Source organism: Pongo abelii, chromosome 6 (genome assembly GCF_028885655.2).
Source record: "Pongo abelii isolate AG06213 chromosome 6, NHGRI_mPonAbe1-v2.0_pri, whole genome shotgun sequence".
In the NCBI taxonomy this organism is placed as follows: Eukaryota; Metazoa; Chordata; class Mammalia; order Primates; family Hominidae; genus Pongo; species Pongo abelii.
The window spans coordinates 150,740,364-150,762,366 of NC_071991.2; the positions used below are offsets into that span (position 1 = coordinate 150,740,364).

Sequence of the window (22,003 nt, forward strand, 5' to 3'; positions counted from 1 at the left end):
CAGTCTTACAAGGCAAAGGGTAACATAAAAGTCAGAGGGTACATAACCACTTCCTGCATCAATAGAAATCTCATCGCTGAAAAAATCTAGACTGTGCTATACAGACAGAGGAGATGACAAGCCATTAAACTAGAAATCTTGTAAACCACCACACATATGCAAAATGAATAGTATTGAGAGGTGAAGCCAGCGGGGCTTCTGGGTCCAGTGGGGACTTGGAGAACTTTTCTGTCTAGCTAGATGATTGTAAACGCACCAATCAGCACTCTGCGTCTAACTAAAGGATTGTAAATGCACCAATCAGCACTCTGTAAAAATGCACCAATCAGCGCTCTGTAAAATGGACCAGTCAGCACTCTGTAAAGTGGAAGAATCAGTGCTCTGTAAAATGGACCAATCAGCAGGACGTGGGTGGGGCCAAATCAGGGTATAAAAGCTGGCCACCGGAGCCTGCAGTAGCAACCCAACTGGGTCCTTTTCCATGCTGTGGAAGCTTTTTTCTTTCACTCTTCACAATAAATCTTGCTGATGCTCACTCTTTGGGTCTGCACTACCTTTATGAGCTGTAACACTCACCAGAGGGTCTGTGGCTTCATTCCTTAAGTCAGTGAGACCACAAACCCACCAACCCACGGGGAGGAACAAACAACTCCAGACGTACCGCCTTTAAGAGCTGTAACACTCACTGCGAAGGTCTGCGGCTTCACTCCTGAAGTAAGTGAGACCACGAACCCACTGGAAGGAAGAAACTCGGGACACATCTGAACATCTGAAGGAACAAACTCCGGACACACCATCTTTAAGAACTGTAACAGCTCACCGTGAGGGTCCGCGGCTTCGTTCTTGAAGTCAGCGAGACCAAGAACCCACCAGAAGGAACCAATTTCGGACACAGGATGAAATGGAATAAGTCTAGGCAAAGTTACCACAAAGACACAAAAAGTGAGAATTAACACATTTCAGCTGGATGAAACTTCTCACCAGAAACAACCATGAAGAAAAATAAAAATGTAAGAAATGATTCAAAATGAGTTAAATGTACTAAAACAAATCTCAAATCTGAAGAACCACTTTGAATTAGAAATCCGAAAACTGAAAGCAAAAATAGAAAAAGCAGAAAAAAATGAACAGAGTTGATTGAACTTAGCAAAGAAATGATTAAAAAAAAAGACAAAATCATCTCAGAGTGAAGAAGACTGAAATGGAAGATAATAAAGTGAATTGATGAAATGCAAGAAAATAATCTGCAAATGAAAATAAGGTAAAGGAAGATGTAAAAAGGCACAGGAGAGAGTGGTTGACTGGAGGATAAATAAGAAACAACATACATAAAATTGAAGTTATTGATGTAGAAAACCAAACAATAGAACAGAATTAATATTTAAATCTAATCCAGAAAACTTTCCAGTAGTAAAATAACACAAATTTGCATAATGAACGAGATCACTGAATACCTGGGAAAGTAAAGCAGGAATGACTGACGAACTTCAAGACGTACTCTAGTAAAACCATTAGACTTCCGAGATAAAACAAGCACTTTTTTATTAGACCAGTTTTAGAATTTAGTATTTATTGTCTTTTAAAATTCACTGCTATATAAATGTCTGCTTTTTAACTAAGTTTTAAATTTAGAGCACAAGTCTAATCCCAATGCTTTCAGGTAAAAACATTAAGTAACATATGAGAGAAAAATAAACTGTAATTAGAATTCTTAAAAACAACATAAAAAGAAAGGCAAAGCAAAAATGGAACAGAATAAAAAAAATCCATGTGGAAAATGGACCTTTATTTCCAGTCAAACTGTCTAAGTACCAAGATTACAGAAAGCCATTTTAGACATACAGCAACATAGGGAATTGTGTGTCTAACAGGGGGTGAGCTTCATTGGAATAAGAGATGATTATAAAAATTTCAGCAAAATGACCAGTCATCTGCATAGCAATATAATTGTACATAGAAGGCTAAACACAAAGGCAGAGGAAAGGAAGAAAGACTAGCATACAAATGTTACATGTTATGAAAAATAGAAATAATATGACTTTAACAATGAGAGGAAAAGATAGAGGGAAAGGAAAAATGAACTATTCATTGTCTTTTAGAAAGTAGGTGGGGGTTGTAGTATATCACTAAATATTGATATATCAGATAGGAAAAAGTTAAATAAGAAAACAGAGCATGTGCTACTGAAAAAAAAAACATAGGTACAAAGACAAACACTATGACAAAAATACAAAATTCCTAAATACAAAAGAATAAAGGTTTTAAAAATAAAGAGCAAAACACAAATGTCATGCAGAGAAAAGAACAAAGCAAAAATAACATAATACTTAAAATATTATGACCAAGTTACTATTTGGAGAAGTAGTCGTATTGACAATTATGAATGAACTGTGTTAAAATACAAAGATTTTAATTTGTTATACAATGGAAGACTTATCTAACAAGAGATACACCTACAATGAAATACTTCAGAAAGGTTAAATATAAAGAGATGAAGAAGTATATCAGCTGAGTGAAAACAATGTGAGAAGAGATTGCTAATCTAAATATTAGAATTGAAGTCTAAAAGTATTAAATGTGACAAATAAGGATGTTTTAAAATGCTAAACATAATTTTTAATGGAGATACAATGGAATAAACTTGTCTATACCACTTCACACAGTAACCATGTTTATGAAATAAAAATTATGGGAGATGCAAGGAGATGCAACAGAAACACAGAGGAGATATCAACACATCAGTTTCAGTACAGGACAGATCATGTTGACAAAAATCAGTGAGGATATGGAAGACCTAAATAATATTATAAAGATAATCTTTTGTTGCCATTGCTTTTGGTGTTTTAGACATAAGTCCTTGCCCATGCCTATGTCCTGAATGGTAATGCCTAGGTTTTCTTCTAGGGTTTTTATGGTTTTAGGTCTAACATTTAAGTCTTTAATCCATCTTGAATTGATTTTTGTATAAGGTGTAAGGAAGGGATCCAGTTTCAGCTTTCTACATATGGCTAGCCAGTTTTCCCAGCACCATTTATTAAATAGGGAATCCTTTCCCCATTGCTTGTTTTTCTCAGATTTGTCAAAGATCAGATAGTTGTAGATATGTGGCATTATTTCTGACGGCTCTGTTCTGTTCCATTGATCTATATCTCTGTTTTGATACCAGTACCATGCTGTTTTGGTTACTGTAGCCTTGTAGTATAGTTTGAAGTCAGGTAGTGTGATGCCTCCAGCTTTGTTCTTTTGGCTTAGGATTGACTTGGCGATGCGGGCTCTTTTTTGGTTCCATATGAACTTTAAAGTAGTTTTTTCCAATTCTGTGAAGAAAATCATTGGTAGCTTGATGGGGATGGCATTGAATCTGTAAATTACCTTGGGAAGGATGGACATTTTCACGATATTGATTCTTCCTACCCATGAGCATGGAATGTTCTTCCATTTGTTTGTATCCTCTTTTATTTCCTTGAGCAGTGGTTTGTAGTTCTCCTTGAAGAGGTCCTTCACATCCCTTGTAAGTTGGATTCCTAGGTATTTTATTCTCTTTGAAGCAACTGTGAATGGGAGTTCACTCATGATTTGGCTCTCTGTTTGTCTGTTATTGATGTATAAGAATGCTTGTGATTTTTGTACATTGATTTTGTATCCTGAGACTTTGCTGAAGTTGCTTATCAGCTTAAGGAGATTTTGGGCTGAGACAATGGGGTTTTCTAGATATACAATCATGTCATCTGCAAACAGGGACAATTTGACTTCCTCTTTTCCTAACTGAATACCCTTTATTTCTTTCTCCTGCCTGATTGCCCTGGGCAGAACTTCCAACACTATGTTGAATAGAAGTGGTGAGAGAGGGCGTCCCTGTCTTGTGCCAGTTTTCAAAGAGAATGCTTCCAGTTTTTGCCCATTCAGTATGATATTGGCTGTGGGTTTGTCATAGATAGCTCTTCTTATTTTGAGATACGTCCCATCAATACCTAATTTATTGAGAGTTTTTAGCATGAAGAGTTGTTGAATTTTGTCAAAGGCCTTTTCTGCATCTATTGAGATAATCATGTGGTTTTTGTCTTTGGTTCTGTTTATATGCTGGATTACATTTATTGATTTGCAATGGCAACAAAAGCCAAAATTGACAAATGGGATCTAATTAAACTAAAGAGCTTCTGCACAGCAAAGGAAACTACCATCAGAGTGAACAGGCAACCTACAAAATGAGAGAAAATTTTCGCAACCTACTCATCTGACAAAGGGCTAATATCCAGAATCTACAATGAACTCCAACAAATTTACAAGAAAAAAACAACCCCATCAAAAAGTGGGCGAAGGACGTGAACAGACACTTCTCAAAAGAAGACATTTATGCAGCCAAAAAACACATGAAAAAATGCTCTCCATCACTGGCCATCAGAGAAATGCAAATCAAAACCACAATGAGATACCATCTCACACCAGTTAGAATGGCAATCATTAAAAAGTCAGGAAACAACAGGTGCTGGAGAGGATGTGGAGAAATAGGAACACTTTTACACTGTTGGTGGGACTGTAAACTAGTTCAACCCTTGTGGAAGTCAGTGTGGCGATTCCTCAAGGATCTAGAACTAGAAATTCCATTCGACCCAGCCATCCCATTACTGGGTATATACCCAAAGGACTATAAATCATGCTGCTATAAAGACACATGCACACGTATGTTTATTGCGGCATTATTCACAATAGCAAAGACTTGGAACCAACCCAAATGTCCAACAATGAGACTGGATTAAGAAAATGTGGCACATATACACCATGGAATACTATGCAGCCATAAAAAATGATGAGTTCATGTCCTTTGTAGGGACATGGATGAAATTGGAAATCATCATTCTCAGTAAACTATCGCAAGAACAAAAAACCAAACACCGCATATTCTCACTCATAGGTGGGAATTGAACAATGAGAACACATGGACACAGGAAGGGGAACATCACACTTCGCAGACTGTTGTGGGGTTGGGGGAGGGGGGAGGGGGGAGGGATAGCATTGGGAGATATACCTAATGCTAGATGACGAGTTAGTGGGTGCAGCGCACCAGCATGGCACATGTATACATATGTAACTTACCTGCACATTGCACACATGTACCATAAAACCTAAAGTATAATAATAATAAGAATAAAAATAATAATATTATAAAGATAATCTGTGGATACATACCAAACTAGATATTCTTATAACAGAGAATATGCCTTATTCTCAAGTTTACATGGAATATTTACAAAAATTAACTGTATATTAACAAATAGAGAGTTCCAAAAAGTAAAATACTATAAACAAATTTTTATTTTACAATACTATAAAACTCGAGATTATTAACAAAATCCTGAAAGAAAAAAATCCCCTCCATCTAGTAAAATTTTATTAAATAACCCTTGGTAAAAGGGGAAATGCAAATTGATATTAAAGAATTTCTAAAAACTAATGATAGTGGAAACGACCCAGCAAATGTATGTGATGTATTTAAAGCAGTGATTAGAAGAAAATTCATAGGACTAAACACTGATCAATAGGAATGAAAATAAATGAATGAAGTATCAGTTCAAAAAACTAGGGATCCAAAGGAAACAAAGCAAACCAAAAGAAAGCACACAGAAGGAAATACTAACGTTAAAATCAGAGAATAAGAATGTAGAAAAGAGTGTACCAAATACGTAAATTGAAACCTTTCCTTTTTTTTTTTTTTTTTTGAAAGTTAACAAACATCACAAAGCACCAGCTCCTTTAATTGAGGAAAGAAGAAAGCACAATGTACAAAATAATGACAAGGGGGACTAAGCAGTGAAATGGTAAGGAAGTAGGGTATGCAGGATTGGGCAGAGGGAAAAACTGAACTGCAGTGTGGTTGCAACTGTGGCTCCAGCCAGTTCTGCCTGGAGTGCGGATGTATCTTCGTATTTCTCCCAGTTTGAAGCAAAGGGCTCATTGTTTGTATCCCTGAATTGATAAGTCCTGACAGGTCATAACTGTGGCTGATGCCATTCCACGTGGCTGAGGGTAATTCCAGTGGGAAGTGCAGCTGTGAGCTCTCAGCTCATATTCTCAGCAGCTGGATTTGAGTGCAATGGCCCTGAGAAGGGGGTGTTGGTGAGCACAGTAATCTATGATTTTCTTTGTGTTAAAGGACTGAATCTTTGTTCTTTAGTGCTCAAGCACATTAATTTTTTTACCATATAATTTTTGTTTATTTTTGACCCTTCACAGCAATACATTTTGAAAATATAACTTCCAAATGCTGAATGACTGATTTGAGAATTTTCTTTTTTTAAAAAAATGTACTTTAAGTTCTGGAATATGTGTGCAGAACATGTAGATTTGTTATATAGGTATACATGTGTCATGGACGTTTGCTGCACCCATCAACCTGTCATCTGCATTAGGTATTTCTCCTAATTGTATCCCTCCCCTAGCTCCCCTTCCACCAACAGGCCCCAGTGTGGGATGTTCCCTTCCCTGTGTCCATGTGTTCTCATTGTTCAGCTCCCACTTATGAGTGAGAACATGCAGCGTTTGGTTTACTGTCCTATGTTAGTTTGCTGAGAATGATGGTTTCCAGCTTCATCCATGTCCCTGCAAAGGACATGAACTCATCCTTTTTTATGGCTACATAGTATTCCATGGTGTATATGTGCCACATTTTCTTTATCCAGTCTATCATTGATGGGCATTTACGTTGGTTCCAAGTCTTTGTTATTGTGAATAGTGCCGCAATAAACATACGTGTGCATGTGTCTTTATAGTAGAATGATTTATAATCCTTTGGGAATATACCCAGTAATGGGATTGCTGGGTCAAATGGTATTTCTGGTTCTAGATCCTTGAGGAGTCACCACACTGTCTTCCACAATGGTTGAACTAATTTATACTCCCACCAACAGTGTAAAAGTGTTCCTATTTCTCCACATCCTCTCCAGCATCTGTTGTTTCCTGATTTTTTAATGATCCCCATTCTAACTCGTGTGAGATGATATCTTATTGTGGGTTTGATTTGCATTTCTCTGATGACCAGGGATGATGAGCTTTTGTTAATATGTTTCTTGGCCACATAAATGTCTTCTTTTGAGAAGTGTCTGTTCATATCCTTCACCCACTTTTTGATGGGGTTGTTTTTTTCTTGTAAATTTAAGTTCCTTGTAGATTCTAGATATTAGCCCTTCATCAGATGGATAGGTTACAAAAATTTTCTCGCATTCTTTAGGTTGCCTGTACTCTCTGATGATAGTTTCTTTTGCTGTGCAGAAGCTCTTTAGTTTAATTAGATCCCATTTGTCAATTTTGGCTTTTGTTGTCCTTGCTTTTGGTGTTTTAGTCATAACGTCTTTGCCCATGCCTATGTCCTGAATGGTATTGCCTAGGTTTTCTTCCAGGGTTTTTATGGTTTTAGGTCTTACATTTAAGTCTTTAATCCATCGTGAGTTAATTTTTGTAGAAGGTGTAAGGAAGGGTTCCAGTTACAGTTTTCTGTATATGGCTAGCCAGTTTTCCCAACACCATTTATTAAATAGGGAATCCTTTCCCTATTGCTTATTTTTGTCAGGTTTATCAAAGATCAGATGGTTGTAGATGTGTGGCGTTATTTCTGAGACCTCTGTTCTGTTCCATTCGTCTATATATCTGTTTTGGTACCAGTACCATGCTTTTTTTGCTATTGTAGCCTTGTAGTATAGTTTGAAGTCAGGTAGCATGATGCCTCCAGCGTTATGTTTTTGCTTAGGATTTTCTTGGCTATACAGGCTCTTTTTTGGTTCCGTATAAAATTTAAAGTAGTTTTTTTCTAATTCTGTGAATAAAGTCAATGGTAGCTTGATGGGGATAGCATTGAATCAGTAAATTACTTTGGGCAGTATGGCCATTTTGATGATATCAATTCATCCTATCCATGAGCATGGAATGTTTTTCTATTTGTTTGTGTCTTCTCTTATTTCCTTGAGCAGTGGTTTGTAGTTCTCCTTGAAGAGGTCCCTCACATTGCTTGTAAGTTGTATTCCTAGGTATTTTATTCTCTTGGTAGCAATTGTGAATGGGAGTTCACTCATGATTTGGCTCTTTGGTTGTCTATGATTGGTCTAGGAATGCTAGTGATTTTTGCACATTGATTTTGTATCCTGAGACTTTGCTGAAGTTACCTATCAGCTTAAGGAAATTTGGAGCTGAGATGATGGGATTTTCTAAATATACAATCATGTCATCTGCAAACAGAGACAGTTGGACTTCCTCTCTTCCTATTCGAATACCCTTTATTTCTTTCTCTTGCCTAATTGCCCTGGACAGAACTTCCCATACTATGTTGGATAGGAATGGTGAGAGAGGGCATCCTTGTCTTGTGCCAGTTTTCAAAGGGAATGCTTCCAGCTTTTGCCCATTCAGTATGATATTGGCTGTGGGTTTGTCATAAATAGCTCTTATTATTTTGAGATAGGTTCCATCAATACCTAGTTTATTGAGAGTTTTTAGCATGAAGGGATGTTGAATTGTATCAAAGGCCTTTTCTGCATCTGTTGAGATAATCATGTGGTTTTTGTCATTGGTTCTGTTTATATGATGGATTACGTTTATTGATTTGTGTATGTTGAACCATCCTTGCATCCCAGGGGTGAAGCCAATTTGATAGTGGTGGATAAGCTTTTTGATGTGCTGCTGGATTCACTTTGCCAGTATTTTATTGAGGATTTTTGCATTGATGTTCATCAGGCATATTGGCCCCAAATTTTCTTTTTTTGTTGTATCTCTGCCAGGTTTTGGTATCAGGATGATGTTGGCCTCATAAAATGCGTTAGGAAGGAGGCCCTCTTTTTCTATTGTTTGGAATAGTTTCAGAAGGAATGGTACCAGCTTCTCTTTCTACCTTTGGTAGAATTCAGCTGTGAATCCGTCTGGTCCTGGGCTTTTTTTTTGGTTGGTAGGTTATTAATTACTGCCTGAATTTCAGAACTTATTATTGGCCTATTCAGGGATTGAATTTCTTCTTGGTTTAGACTTGGGAGGGTGTGTGTGTCCAGAAATTTATCCATTTCTTCTAGATTTTCTAATTTATTTGCATAGAGGTGTTTATAGTGTTTTCTTATGATAGTTTGCATTTCTTATGATAGTTTGGGATCAGTGGTGAAATCTCCTTTATCATTTTTATTGTGTCCATTTGATTCTTCCCTCTTTTCTTCTTTATTAGTCTGGCTAGCAGTCTATCTATTTTGTTAATCTTTTCAAAAAACCAGCTCTTGGATTCATTGATTTTTTGAGGGGTTTTTTTTTGTGTCTGTATCTCCTTCAGTTCTGCTCTGATCTTAGTTATTTCTTGTTTTCTGCTGGCTTTTGAATTTGTTTGTTCTTGCTTCTCTAGTTCTTTTAATTGTGATGTTAGGGTGTCAATTTTATCTTTCCTGCTTTCTCCTGTGGGTATTTAGTGCTATAAGTTTCCCTGTAAACACTGCTTTAGCTGTTTCCCAGAGATCGGTACATTGTGTCTTTGTTCTCACTTGTTTCAAAGAACTTATTTATGTCTACCTTAATTTTGTTATTTACCCAGTAGTCTTTGAGGAGCAGATTGTTTAGTTTCCATGTAGTTGTGCAGTTTTGAGTGAGTTTCTTAATCCTGAGTTCTAATTTGATTGCACTGTGGTCTAAGAGACTGTTTGTTATGATTTCTGTTCTTTTGCCTTTGCTGAGGAGTGTTTTACTTCCAATTATATGGTCAAGTTTAGAATAAGTGTGATGTGGTGCTGAGAATAATGTATATTCTGTTGATTTTGGGTGGAGAGTTCTGTAGATGTCTGTTAGGTCCTCTTGGTCCAGAGCTGAGTTCAAATCCTGAATATCCTTGTTAATTTTCTGTCTCGTTGATCTGTCTGATATTGACATGGGGTGTTAAAGTCTCTCACTATTATTGGGTGGGAGTCTAAGACTCTTTGTAGGTCTCTAGGAACTTACTTCATGAATCTGGGTGCATATATATTTAGGATAGTTAGCTCTTCTTGTTGCATTGATCCGTTTATCATTATGTAATGCCCTTCTTTGTCTTTTTTGATCTTTGTTGGTTTAAAGTCTGTTTTGTCAGGGACTAGGATTAGAACCCCTGCTTTTTTTTTTTTTTTTTTTTTTTTTGCTTTCCATTTGCTTGGTAATCCTCCATCCCTTTCTTTTGAGTGTATGTGTGTCTTTGCATATGAGATTGGTCTCCTGAATACAGCACACCAATGGGTCTTGACTCTTTATCCAATTTGCCAGTCTGTGTCTTTTAATTGGGGCATTTAGCCCATTTTTATTTAAGGTTAATACTGTTATGTGTGAATTTGATCCTGTCATTATGATGCTAGCTGGTTATTTTGCCCATTAGTTGATGCAGTTTCTTCATAGTGTCGATGGTCTTTACAATTTGGTATCTTTAGTGGCTGGTACTGGTTTTTCCTTTCCATATTTAGTGCTTCCTTCAGGAGCTCTTGTAAGGCAGGCCTGGTGGTGAAAAAATCTCTCAGCATTTGCTTGTCTGTAAAGGATTTTATTTCTCCTTCACTTCTAAGGCTTAGTTTGGCTGGATATGAAATTCTGGGTTGAAAATTCTTTTCTTTAAGAATGTTGAATATTGGCCCTCATTCTCTTCTGGCTTGTGCAGTTTCTGCAGAGAGATCCACTGTTAGTCTGATAGGCTTCCCTTTGTGGATAACCTGATGTTTCTCTCTGGCTGCCCTTAACATTTTTTTCCTTCATTTCACCCTTGGTAAATCTGATGATTATGTGTCTTGGGGTTGCTCTCCTTGTGGAGTATCTTTGTGGTGTTCTCTGTATTTCCTGAATTTGAATGTTGGCCTGTCTTGCTAGTTTGGGGAATTTCTCCAGGATAATACCCTGATGAGTGTTTTCCAACTTGGTTCCATTCTCCCTGTCACTTTCAGGTCCATCAATCAAACATAGGTTTGGACTTTTCACACAGTCCCATATTTCTTGTTGCCTGGCCAACAAGATGAAACCCTATCTCTACTAAAAATACAAAAAAATTAGCCAGGCATGGTGGTGGGCACCTGTAATCCCAGCTACTTGGGAGGCTGAGGCAGAAGAATCACTTGAACCCAGGAGGTGGAGGTTGCAGTGAGCTGAGATTGTGCCATTGCAAGCCAGCCTGGGCAACAAGAGCAAAACTCTGTCTCAAAAAAAAAAAAAAATTATGAACAGGCTAGACTTAGCTGGGTGGATCTGGCTCAAGGTCTCTCTCGAGGTTGCAGTCAAGCTGTTGGCCAGGGCTATGGCCATCTCAATGGGGGATGGAGGTGCTGTGCCGAAGCTCACTTATGTGACTTGGCAGGAGGCTTCATTTCCTCACCATGTGGGCCTTTCCGTGGGGCTGCTCATGACACAACTTCCCCCAGAATAGATGATCCAAATGGGCAAGAGAGAGACCTACATAGAAGTGCAGTTCCTGTCAGCCTGGGAACCCCAGAAGGGAAGGAGTTTGCATTAGTGTCCTTGGGTTCTGGTAACAAAGCACTGCAGACTGAGTGGCTCAACCACAGGAAAAGGTTGTCTTATGGTTCTGCAGGCTGGAGGTCCCAGACAGAAGTGTTGGCGGTGGGGGTTCCTTCTGGGGACTGTGAGGGAGAATCTGTTTTGTGCCTCTTCCCTATCTTCTAGTGGTTTTCTATCTTTGGTGTTTTTTGGCATCTAGATGCATCATCCCAATCTCTGCCTTCATCTGCATATGGTGTTCTCCCTGTGTCATGTCTGTTTCTGTGTCCAGATTTCCCCTTTGTATAAGAACAGTTATATTGGATTACAGTTCACCATAACGATCTTATTTTAACTTGATTACCTCAGTAAAGACTTTATTTCCAAATAAGGTCACTTTCCCGGGTCTTGGAGATTGGGACTTCAACATATTTTGGGGGTGACAAAATTAAGCCCAATAACAGAGTGAAAACCTGAGGTCTGAGATTAGGGTGGGTGAGTAGATGCTCTTGAGAAACTTGAGCATCCAGCATCTCCCATATTGCTCGTCCTAAAGAAGTGGCCTATTCCATCTTGCTAAAAGATGGCTCCTTGCTTGAAGATTATGCAGAGGTCTCAAAAGAGTCAGGTTTCTTAAAAGACAATGCCTTCCCCTTCAGGGTGTTTCTGGCAGCAATCTAATAACAAGTGTCAAATCCCAGCAGAGCCCAAAGAGGGTCATGCTGAGCTGCCAAGTGAGGAGGAGGCTCATAATCCGAAGTCCTCCAGGGTCTGCTAGCAGGCATGGGAGTTGTCCCAAGGGTGCTGGATCAAGTGGGGGCAGAACATAGAATTGGGTGAAGGAGAGGTTATGGACGTGGAAGCAATACCTTACAATAGAAGATATAACAACTGGCAAGGACCATGGGAATGGGGCTGATACGTTGCCAGGATGGCTCTTGAAATTCTTGAGAAAATCAATGGCCCAGAGTAAGTGAAGCAGAAATGCCAGAGTTGTCATGACAGACGGTAGAAGAAAGGATCCAGAGGACCAGATAATTGCACATACTAAGCCATGATTAACACAGTTTCCTCTCTTAGGTATGCATCTGATGAGATGGCGAAGACATTTTTAACATCTTTATCAGGTAGGTGGATCAAAAACAGCTTATGTTTATGTGAAAAGCACAACGGTGAACGTTTAGAGTCTTGCTCTGCGGTTATGTTAACTCTCCCACCATCTGTCATTTTACAGTCTGAAGATCCCTGGACCATTTAGGAATTGTGTATGATACTACATGGGTGCACTCTATTTATGGCATCATGTTAATCATGCTGGATGAACAAGAAATGGCAAATATGTTAGAGAACTTGATAAGGCATATGTTCACATTTTCCAGAGGATGGAAAAATAAATGTTATGAAGATTCAGGGATCTGTCATAGTCACAAAATTTGTAGGTGTCTGGAAGTCTGGGACTTGCTGGAACATCCCCTCTAAATAAAGGATGAATTGTTGAATCTAGTATTGCCCACAGTCAAGAAAGACGAGAAGAATTTGGCAGGCACCCTGGATTATGGAGTTAACATCTTTGGCCCTTGGGAATACTGATTGTACCTATTTAGAGGAGACATGGAGGGTATGCATTTTTGAGTGGAACCTGAGCCCAGGCTGGCATCTACATCGTTTTCAGGCTGCAGCACAGCTGGTCCTCCCATTTTTGCCATTTGACCTGACAGATGTATGACCCTGTAGGTATCAAAAAGGTGGGAAAAGATGCTGTGTGGAACATTTGGCAAGCTTCAACTGGATAATCGGAATGTATCTCTTTAGGATCTACTGAGAGCAAGGACATTACCAAGCACAGGAGATAACTATAAAGCATTCCAAAAGTAGCTCCTGTCATGCCCTGTCCTGGGCTCTGGTAGAGGCACAGTGTTTGACCATGGAGCATCAAGTGACCAACTGACCAGTGACCCATCATGAGCTGCATCGGGTCACACCCACAAAGACATAGGCAAATGAGCCCAGAAGAAATTCATCATAAAACAGAAATGGTGCATGTAGGTTTAGGCAAGAACAAATCCAGCAGGTACAAGTAAGCTACATGAGCAGGTGGACCAGACCACATATCTTCTATTATTGTGTTGGCACCTCTCCCCCCCAAATCATCCCTCTAGCCACAGTAGCTTAAAGTTGATGCTGCTTATTGGCTGGGAGTCCAACAGGGTGATCAACTGGAACCCTCACTTTGGCTTCTCCATGTGGCTTGGGCTTCTCGTAGCCTCATGGCTTATTCCAAGAGGGATGATCCCAAGTGCAAACATTCCAGGCCTAGCTGCAAGGTTTCCTATGACCCAGCCTTGAAAGTCATGGGGTATCACTTCTGTAGCACACTGCTAACCACAGAAGTCACAGACCTGGCCCAGATTCAGGAGGAGGGGAAATAGACTTTCCCTCTCAATGACATCTCAGTGGGACCAGTAGCAAAAAATCTGCAGCCATTTTAAATTTACCACAGGTGCTATTTTCCAGGACAGCATAGACACCCTAAATCAATGACCATTATATGACACAGCTGTGTCTTCATTTGGTGTAAGGAATGGAAAATAGAGATGACACCACATTCTCCATGGCTCTCTTCGACTTACTTGAAATTTATGCTCTGGTCCCTGCAATTTCATGCTCTACATGTTAAGAGGTCCTGGCTTCCAGAAGGAAATTACTTCCATCAGTGGACATGATAAGAGTCTCATTGAACTTTCAGCTATGGCTGCTGCTTGATCACTTGGTGCCAAGAAACCATCCACAAGAGAAAAGTCACAACCTGCAGGGAAAATTGACTCATTACCAGTGGGAGGTAGGCCTGCTGCCACCCAATGGGCATAGGGAAGAATCTCTTTGGTGCTCAGTGATCCCAGTGCTATACTCAAATGAGACAAACTTAATGTAAAAAGCAAGTTGATCTGTGAAGTGGAAGGGATTAACTTTAATGAAGACTGTGGTGCTTTGCCAAGATCCTTTCTTTAGAGATGATTTACCCATAGCTTGGCAGCTCGTGGCTCCCAGGTGCACCCTGTTCTGTCATCATTATTCACTACGTTGGTGGAGGAAGAATACCCAACCCCTTCAATCGCACAACGTAACTGAACACATGACACCTTGCACTGGACAGATGTGATCAACAGCAGTTTATTAGTTACATATACCCACAGCCTGCCTGGGGAAGATGACACCACACACCAGGCAGGGCCACACGAGGGATGCACTCAGGAACAGAGTGGACCAGAGGGGCATGGAGGCAGGCTTTGTAGAAACAAGGGGGTGTGGTGGCCCCTGGTGCCTGTGGGAGGATGTTATTGGTTTGTTTGTTTCATGGGGTAGCAGGGGATGGAGACTCGTGAAGTTGGAGACTGATGGGGGACACTGGTCCAGCCAACAGGGGAACAAGCAAGGCAGGGAGCAGGGGAAATCATAGGGCTCCTTTGGGGCCTGAAAGCCTCAAAGATGGCAAAATAACACTTGAAATTTTTTCTTCTTCACATTTGCATCCACCTATGTAGGTGTCTCCAGTATTCAAATCCATCCTAACTAAGGGAAGAATTGCCATTCCAATGATCGCATTCCACAGGTAAATTCTGAGGAGGGCATCCCTAAAATACAATGAACGTTGTGTAGTCTCTTAAGGGAACTATAGTCAAATTAAAAAGCCACAAAATCAAAAGGAGACTTTCTACCATGTCACTTTATAATCAGGAAGGAGATTTAGAAGGAAGACAAAGATACATGCAGTAGACATAGAATAAAATAATTCATTAAAATCACCTTTATACATTCATTTATGAAGTTCAAAGTTACGTGATAGACCGGGGTTGGCAAGTTTTTTTTTTTTTTTTTTAATACAGAGCTAGATAGTAAATATTTTAGGCTTTGTGGGCCATATGGTCTCTGATGACTCAGCTCTGCTATTGTTGTGCAAAAGCAGCCATGGATAATAGTAAACAAATGGGCATGGTTGTCCTTCAACAAGATTTTACCTACACAGGCCGGTGGCAGGCTGGGCTGGGCCCAATGGTGTAGTTTATCGACCCATGTCATAGAGCATCTGGCCTCAAAAACATATTTCTTAGGTTTGTATATTGCCTTATTTTCCAAGCTTCCCTTGAAATGATCAATTCGTGAGGTATCCAGGCAATATTCTCTCATTTTACAGACCAGAAAACTGAGGTACAGGAACTTTCCTGGGAAAAACTGTGATGAGTAGCAAGCCAAGACTAGAAATCAGATTTCCTGACTATTCTCTCCCACACCCTGACTGTTGCTCAACCCAGCTGATTCACAAGACTCTGGTCACCAATATCAAGTTTCTATCAGATGGGTCAATTTTACTTATTTATATATTTAATAAAGATTAGCTAAGACATACTTATTTTTTATTTTAGTTAACAATAGCAAGGATTTTTGTCCTGATTAAAATATTAAATAATATTACCTTTTTAAAGTTTTTTTTTAATTTCAATAGGTTTTTGGGGAACAGGTGGTGTTTGATTACATGAATAAGTTCTTTAGTGGTGATCTCTGAGTTTTTGGTGCACCTATCACCTGAACAGTGTACACTGTACCCAATGTGTAGTCTTTTATCCCTTGCCACCCCCCACCCTTTCTCCCGAGTCCCCAAAGTCCAATGTACTATTTTTATGCCTTTGCGTCCTCATAGTTTAGCTTCCACTTATGAGTGTGTATTAGTTTGTTCTCACACTGCTGATAAAGACATACCCATGACTGGGTAGTTTATAAAGGAAAGAGTTTAATTGACTCACAGTTCCACATGGCTGGGGAGGCCTCACAATCATGGCGGAAGGTGAAAGGCATGTCTTACATGGCGGCAGGCAAGAGAGAATGAGACCCAAGCGAAAGGGGTTTCCCCTTATAAAACCACCAGTTCTCGTGAGACTTATTCACTACCATGAGAACATTATGGGGGAAACAGCCTCCATAATTCAATTATCTCCAACCAGGTCCCTCCCACAACACATGGGAGTTATCGGAGCTACAATTCAAGATGAGATTTTGGTGGGGACACAGCCAAACCATATCAGAGTGAAAATATATGATGTTTGGTTTTCCAATCCTGAGTTACTTCACTTAGAATAATAGTCTCCACTTCCATCCAGGTTGCTGCAAATGCCATTATTTCATTCCTTTTTATGGCTGAGTAGTATTCCATGGTATATATGTACACTACATTTTCTTTATCCACTCGTTGATTGATGGGCATTTGGGCTGGTTGCATATTTTTGCAATTGCGAATTGTGCCACTAGAAACATGCATATGCAAGTATCTTTTTCATATAATGACTTCTTTTCCTCTGGGTTGGAACCTAGTATTGGGATTGCTGGATCAACAGTAGATCTGCTTTAAGTTCTTTAAGGAATCTTCACACTGTTTTTCATCGTGGTTGTACTAGTTTACATTCCCACCAACAGTGTAAAAGTGTTATTTTTTCACCACATCCATGCCAACATCTGTTATTTTTTGATTTTTTGATTATGGCCATTCTTGCAGGAGTGAGGTGGTATTGCATTGTTGTTTTGATTTACATTTCCCTGAATAATTAGTGATGTTGAGCATTTTTTCATATGTTTTTTGGCCATTTGTATATTTTCTTTTGAGAACTGTCTATTCATGTCCTTAGCATGAATAGATTGTTTTTTTTTTTTTTTGATGGGATTGTTCGTTTTATTCTTGCTGATTTGTTTGAGTTCTTTGAAAATTCTGGATATTAGTCCTTTGTTGGATATATAGATTGTGAAGATTCTCTCCCACTCTGTGGGTTGTCTCTTAACTCTGCTGATTATTTCTTTTGCTGTGCAGAAGCTTTTTAGTTAATTAAGTCCCATCTATTTATCTTTGTTTTTGTTGCATTTGCTTTTGGGTTCTTGGTCATGAAGTCTTTGCCTGAGACAATGTCTAGAAGAGTTTTTCTGATGTTATCTTCTAGAATCTTTAGAGTTTTAGGTCTTAGATTTAAGTCTTTGATCAATCTCAAGTTTGTTTTTGTATAAGGTGAGAGATGGGGATCTAGTTTTATTCTTCTACATGTAGCTTGCCAATTTTTCCAGCATCATTTATTGAATAGGGTGTCCTTTCCCCACTTTATGTTTTTGTTTGCTTTGTCAAAGATCAGTTAGCTGTAAGTATTTGGCTTAATTTCTGGGTTCTCTATGCTGTTACATTGGTTTATGTGCCTATTTTTATGCCAGTACCATGCTGTTTTGGTGACTGTGGTCTTATAGTACAGGTTGAAGTCAGTTAATGTGACGCTTCCAGATTTGTTCTTTTTGCTTAGTCTTGCTTTGGCTATGTGGGCTCCTTTTTGGTTTCATATGAATTTTAGGATTGCTTTTTTCAGTTCTGTGAAGAATGATGATGGTATTTTGATGGGAATTGCACTGAGTTCGTAGATTGCTTTTGGCAATCTGATCATTTTCACAATATTGATTCTATATCTATGAGCATGGGGTGTATTTCCATTGGTTTGTGTTGTCGATGATTTCTTTCAGCAGTGTTTTGTAGTTTTCCTTGTAGAGGTCTTTCATGTCCTTGGTTAGGTATATTACTAAGTATTTTATTCTTTTTCAGCTATTGTGAAAGGAGTTGATTTCTTGATTTGATTCTCAGCTTGGTTGCTGTTGGTGTATAGCAGAGCTACTTATTTGTGTACATTAATTTTGTATCCTAAAACTTTTCTGAATTTATTTGCCAGTTCTAGGAGCTTTTTGGATGAGTCTTTAGAGTTTTCTAAGTATATGATCATATCATCAGCAAACAGCAACAGTTTGACTTCCTCTTTACTGATTTGGATGACCTTTATTTCTTTCTCTTGTCTGATTGCTTTGGCTAGGACTTCAGATGTGTCCATTTTAAATAATAGGGAAAAAACAGAAAAGAAAATTAGAAAACTACTTTGTAGCAAGCTGGATTTTATTCATTGTTAGATTGACCTTTTCTTTGTATTTACTTCTGTCTGTGAATCCTGTTTCTTCCACGTTGCCCTCAGGTGCCTTTCAATGCTTTTCCTCTCTTTTTTCTTCATCCCCTTTGCTTTTGTGACCACGTTTAAGTGCACCTGGCTGCACACTTCAGTGAGAGGCCTCCACCCCCATAGTTTGGGGATGCCTCACTGCTTTTGATAAGTTTCCAAAGCATTCCACTCGTTTCTCCTTTCTGCATCTTAATTTTCCACAGATCTCTGGGAGAATATTTTTGTTAATTGAGGGGGCAGATGTGACATTTCTTATTCTGTCTTATTTCTTCTTGGGTTGCAGAGTAATTTTTGACTAGCTATGTAATTGAACAAAAACTTTTATCACAATTCTCTCATGCATTTTGACTTGGAAACAAGTTCAAATCTCAGGCAAAATTATAAAATTAGTGAACATTGTATATAGCACTTTTTAAAGGGGATCACTTTTCAGAGTTCTCTTTTTAAATTTTTATTCTCTTTTTAAATTTTTACCTCACTTCCATCTTGCTGGGCCCATATCTCTGTCTTCTAGGGAGATGATAATGGAATCTCATGAAAAGGCAAGGGACATGATTTGTTGGGCCTCCCGTGATTTGTTGTGCTTGTATATTGAAAGTTGCTACAATGAAAAGGCAATAACTAATCCTGTATTTATTTATTCAACAAATATTCATAGACCATGTATTATGTGCTAGATACCAGAGATATAAATGCGATAATATTGGACACAATTTTGGAATAAAATTAGACTCATTTTCTGTCTGGGAGGAGATTTAGACATGGAAAGGGCAATTTCAATGAAGGGTAAAACCTATTAAAATAGAGAAACAACAGAATATTATGGGAACACAGAGAAGGGCACTGAAATCAGATGTGGGAGAGTCATCAGAAACTTCTTAGAGTACTCAACAAGGTCATGGAGAGAAGGGGAGAAAAAGTCCAGGGAAGAATAAAATATATTTAGGGAAATGAACAATCGTCAGTTCAGTATGATTGAAGAGAATGATATAATAAAATTAAGCTGTACAGGTGGACAGGCCAGATCTTGAAGGGCGTTGGAAACCACATGAGCATATTATCTTTTCACTTTATCTTATTTATGATCAATGGAACATCGTTGAAGAGTGTTAATCAGGGTAGTGGCAGAATCTGATTTGCATTTTTACTCACAGGTGGAGGAGAGTGGAGGGGAGTAAGACTAGAAGCAAGGATACCAGTAGGATGCAGTTACAGCAATCCAGGTGGCTGTGCTACAATTGTAATAACATCAGATCTGTGCTGGGTAAGTATGGAAATTGAGGCCATCATAACCATGTTGTTCACATCTGTATCCAACAGTGCCTCGCCCATTGGGATGCACTATTGACATTTTGTGAAGGAGTGAATAAATGCATAAGTGGATTTATTGCGGGATCTGGCCAGCAGCCCACAATGCAATGGGGCTCTTTCTTTGTTCCCAGGTGGATCGGCAGGTTGAGAAATAATAGACACGCACAAGACAGTGAAAGCTGGGTCCAGGGGGGTCACCGCCTTCGGTCCCATGGTGCCAACAACGTACTGGATATACCAGCATTGATTATTAAGTTTAGTGGGGGTGGGGGTAGGTTAGTGAGGGATTTAGGGTCATTTGATTATGAGGTGAGATGGTCACATGGGGATGAAGTAATTCTTTAACATAACATCTGTATGTAGTGGTACGGTATACAGAGATAAGAATTTAAAATATAGTGTGTGCATCAGTAATTTCTAACAGAGCCTTAAAACAGAAACATAGTCTTTCCATAACATGTGATTAGCAAGATATTAATCAGCAGTTAACAGTTGCAGCAAAAGCTGGTTACAAGCAATCCATAGAAACAGGACGTGAAGCTAGACAACCGGTTAGATCAGAAATTCTCAGAAAGGAGTATGCCTTAACCCTAAAGAGGCCTAGAAGAGCCGTGGCAAGATGAGGGCATTTATAGCCCTATCTTATCCATGTGAACAGGCGTCCGTCATGCATCCGTTTATAGGCTCTCCACAAGGGTCGCATTCCATTCCCACAGCTGTGAACATCTGCTTTTCTGGGATAGGAATCTTGGTAATGTGAAACCTCCCCAACTGCAGGTCTGTTTGTAGGCTCTCTGCAGGGGAAAGCACATCACACGCTGTTGGCTCATTCTGGAAGCCCAACCTGGCATTGTCTTTACACAATCCTGCATGCAATTTTGTATTTACAATAATCAGGAGCATTTTATCTTTTATTCTGTAGCAATAGTTTCAGAGGGTATCCCTACATGGATTCACATAGAAGTGGTCAGTTAAGAACAGTATTTCCCCCAGTGGGTTCCACAGAACAGCATGTTATGTGAAAGAAAACAGGCTGAGGTCAAATGAATCAGGGAAACAATAGGCAAAACATTACTAAACTTTCTGTTTAAGAGAACCTCTCAAGGCCTTTAACAAGCTAATATGTCGTGTTGCTCTCCAAAATGCAGGAGTAGCAAGCAAGGTGAACTGGGCTTCTGTTTGCCCCTCCAGACCCACTCTCCACCACTCTCCAACCCTGCTCTGTTCCCTGGCAGGCTAGTCTTTTCCGATTCCATAACAAGCCCCCTTGCTCTCCTTTCCAGTTGGGTTTGGACAGTGGGGACATAGTAGGTAAGAGGGAAAGAGTAGAGAATAGTCAAGTATTTCCTCCCCTGGCTCCCTCCTGTGGGTGGCTGACAGCTGATTGTATACCTTGACTGACAGTCACAGCTGTTGTCAGGGCCTTCTTTGCACAGCCTTCCGTCTGTTTTGGTGAGTGCTCACTCCCCTTGCAGCAAAGTGCAAATAGCACCCACAGACTGCACTATCTTGTGATTTTCCTGTATGTGGTCTACACCTTATGGCATTCATTTCAAAATACCTAATTTGACCATTCTCTCTGTTTCCTGCTGGGACCTTGACTAATTCACAGTTTCTCAAACTTCATTGATTGTAGAGTCATTTTTCCATGAAGCATTTTGCATGACTAAGGTTTCACATAATACAGTTTGGCTAATAAGGGTTGAGTGTTAGCACAGGTAAAAGTGAACCACACTTCTTTAACTCTGCTCACCGTGTAGATCAGCTTCTCATATGGGGTTTAATCACTGGTTCCATAACTGAGTAGTTTCTAATCTTAAATGCACATGGTGGTATCAATCAATACTTGTAAAAATATCCATGCTTATCTCATTCTGTTAGGGAGTTGTATTGGTCCTGCCTCTTAGGCTCTCTGGAGCTAGGAAGCATGCAGCTGCAAAATTTTCTCCAGAGAAACTGGAATTCAGACATTTTCTTTTATATTTCTGCACTTCTGAGATTTCTTGCCTACATAAGGATTAATCATATCTTGTCTGGGAATAGTTTCCTGGCCACACTGGGGAGCAATTATGTATCTTGCCTAGGTCCTGTGACTTTTGGCAATGTTACCAACATCAGCCTTAATTAAGAAGTCTACTGAGGTCCATAAACTATAAAGTTTTATTAAACATGACGAAATAAAATATCAACTGCTATTTTTAAAGAAG

At 39.2% G+C, this 22,003-nt stretch overlaps 1 protein-coding gene and 1 long non-coding RNA gene across 2 annotated transcripts in view; both read left to right on the forward strand.

Annotated features, from left to right (window-relative positions):
* ACTR3B (actin related protein 3B) overlaps positions 1–22,003 on the forward strand; it is a 1,031,695-nt gene that overhangs the window by 486,317 nt on the left and 523,375 nt on the right. The window lies entirely within an intron of this gene.
* The window catches only part of LOC134761804 (uncharacterized), a 130,933-nt gene continuing 121,469 nt past the window's right edge, over positions 12,540–22,003 (forward strand). Inside the window, exons 1-4 of the long non-coding RNA XR_010140951.1 lie at positions 12,540–12,587; positions 12,695–14,581; positions 15,003–15,070; positions 19,640–19,749. This is a non-coding gene — a long non-coding RNA (uncharacterized LOC134761804). The remainder of the gene's footprint in view (positions 12,588–12,694; positions 14,582–15,002; positions 15,071–19,639; positions 19,750–22,003) is intronic.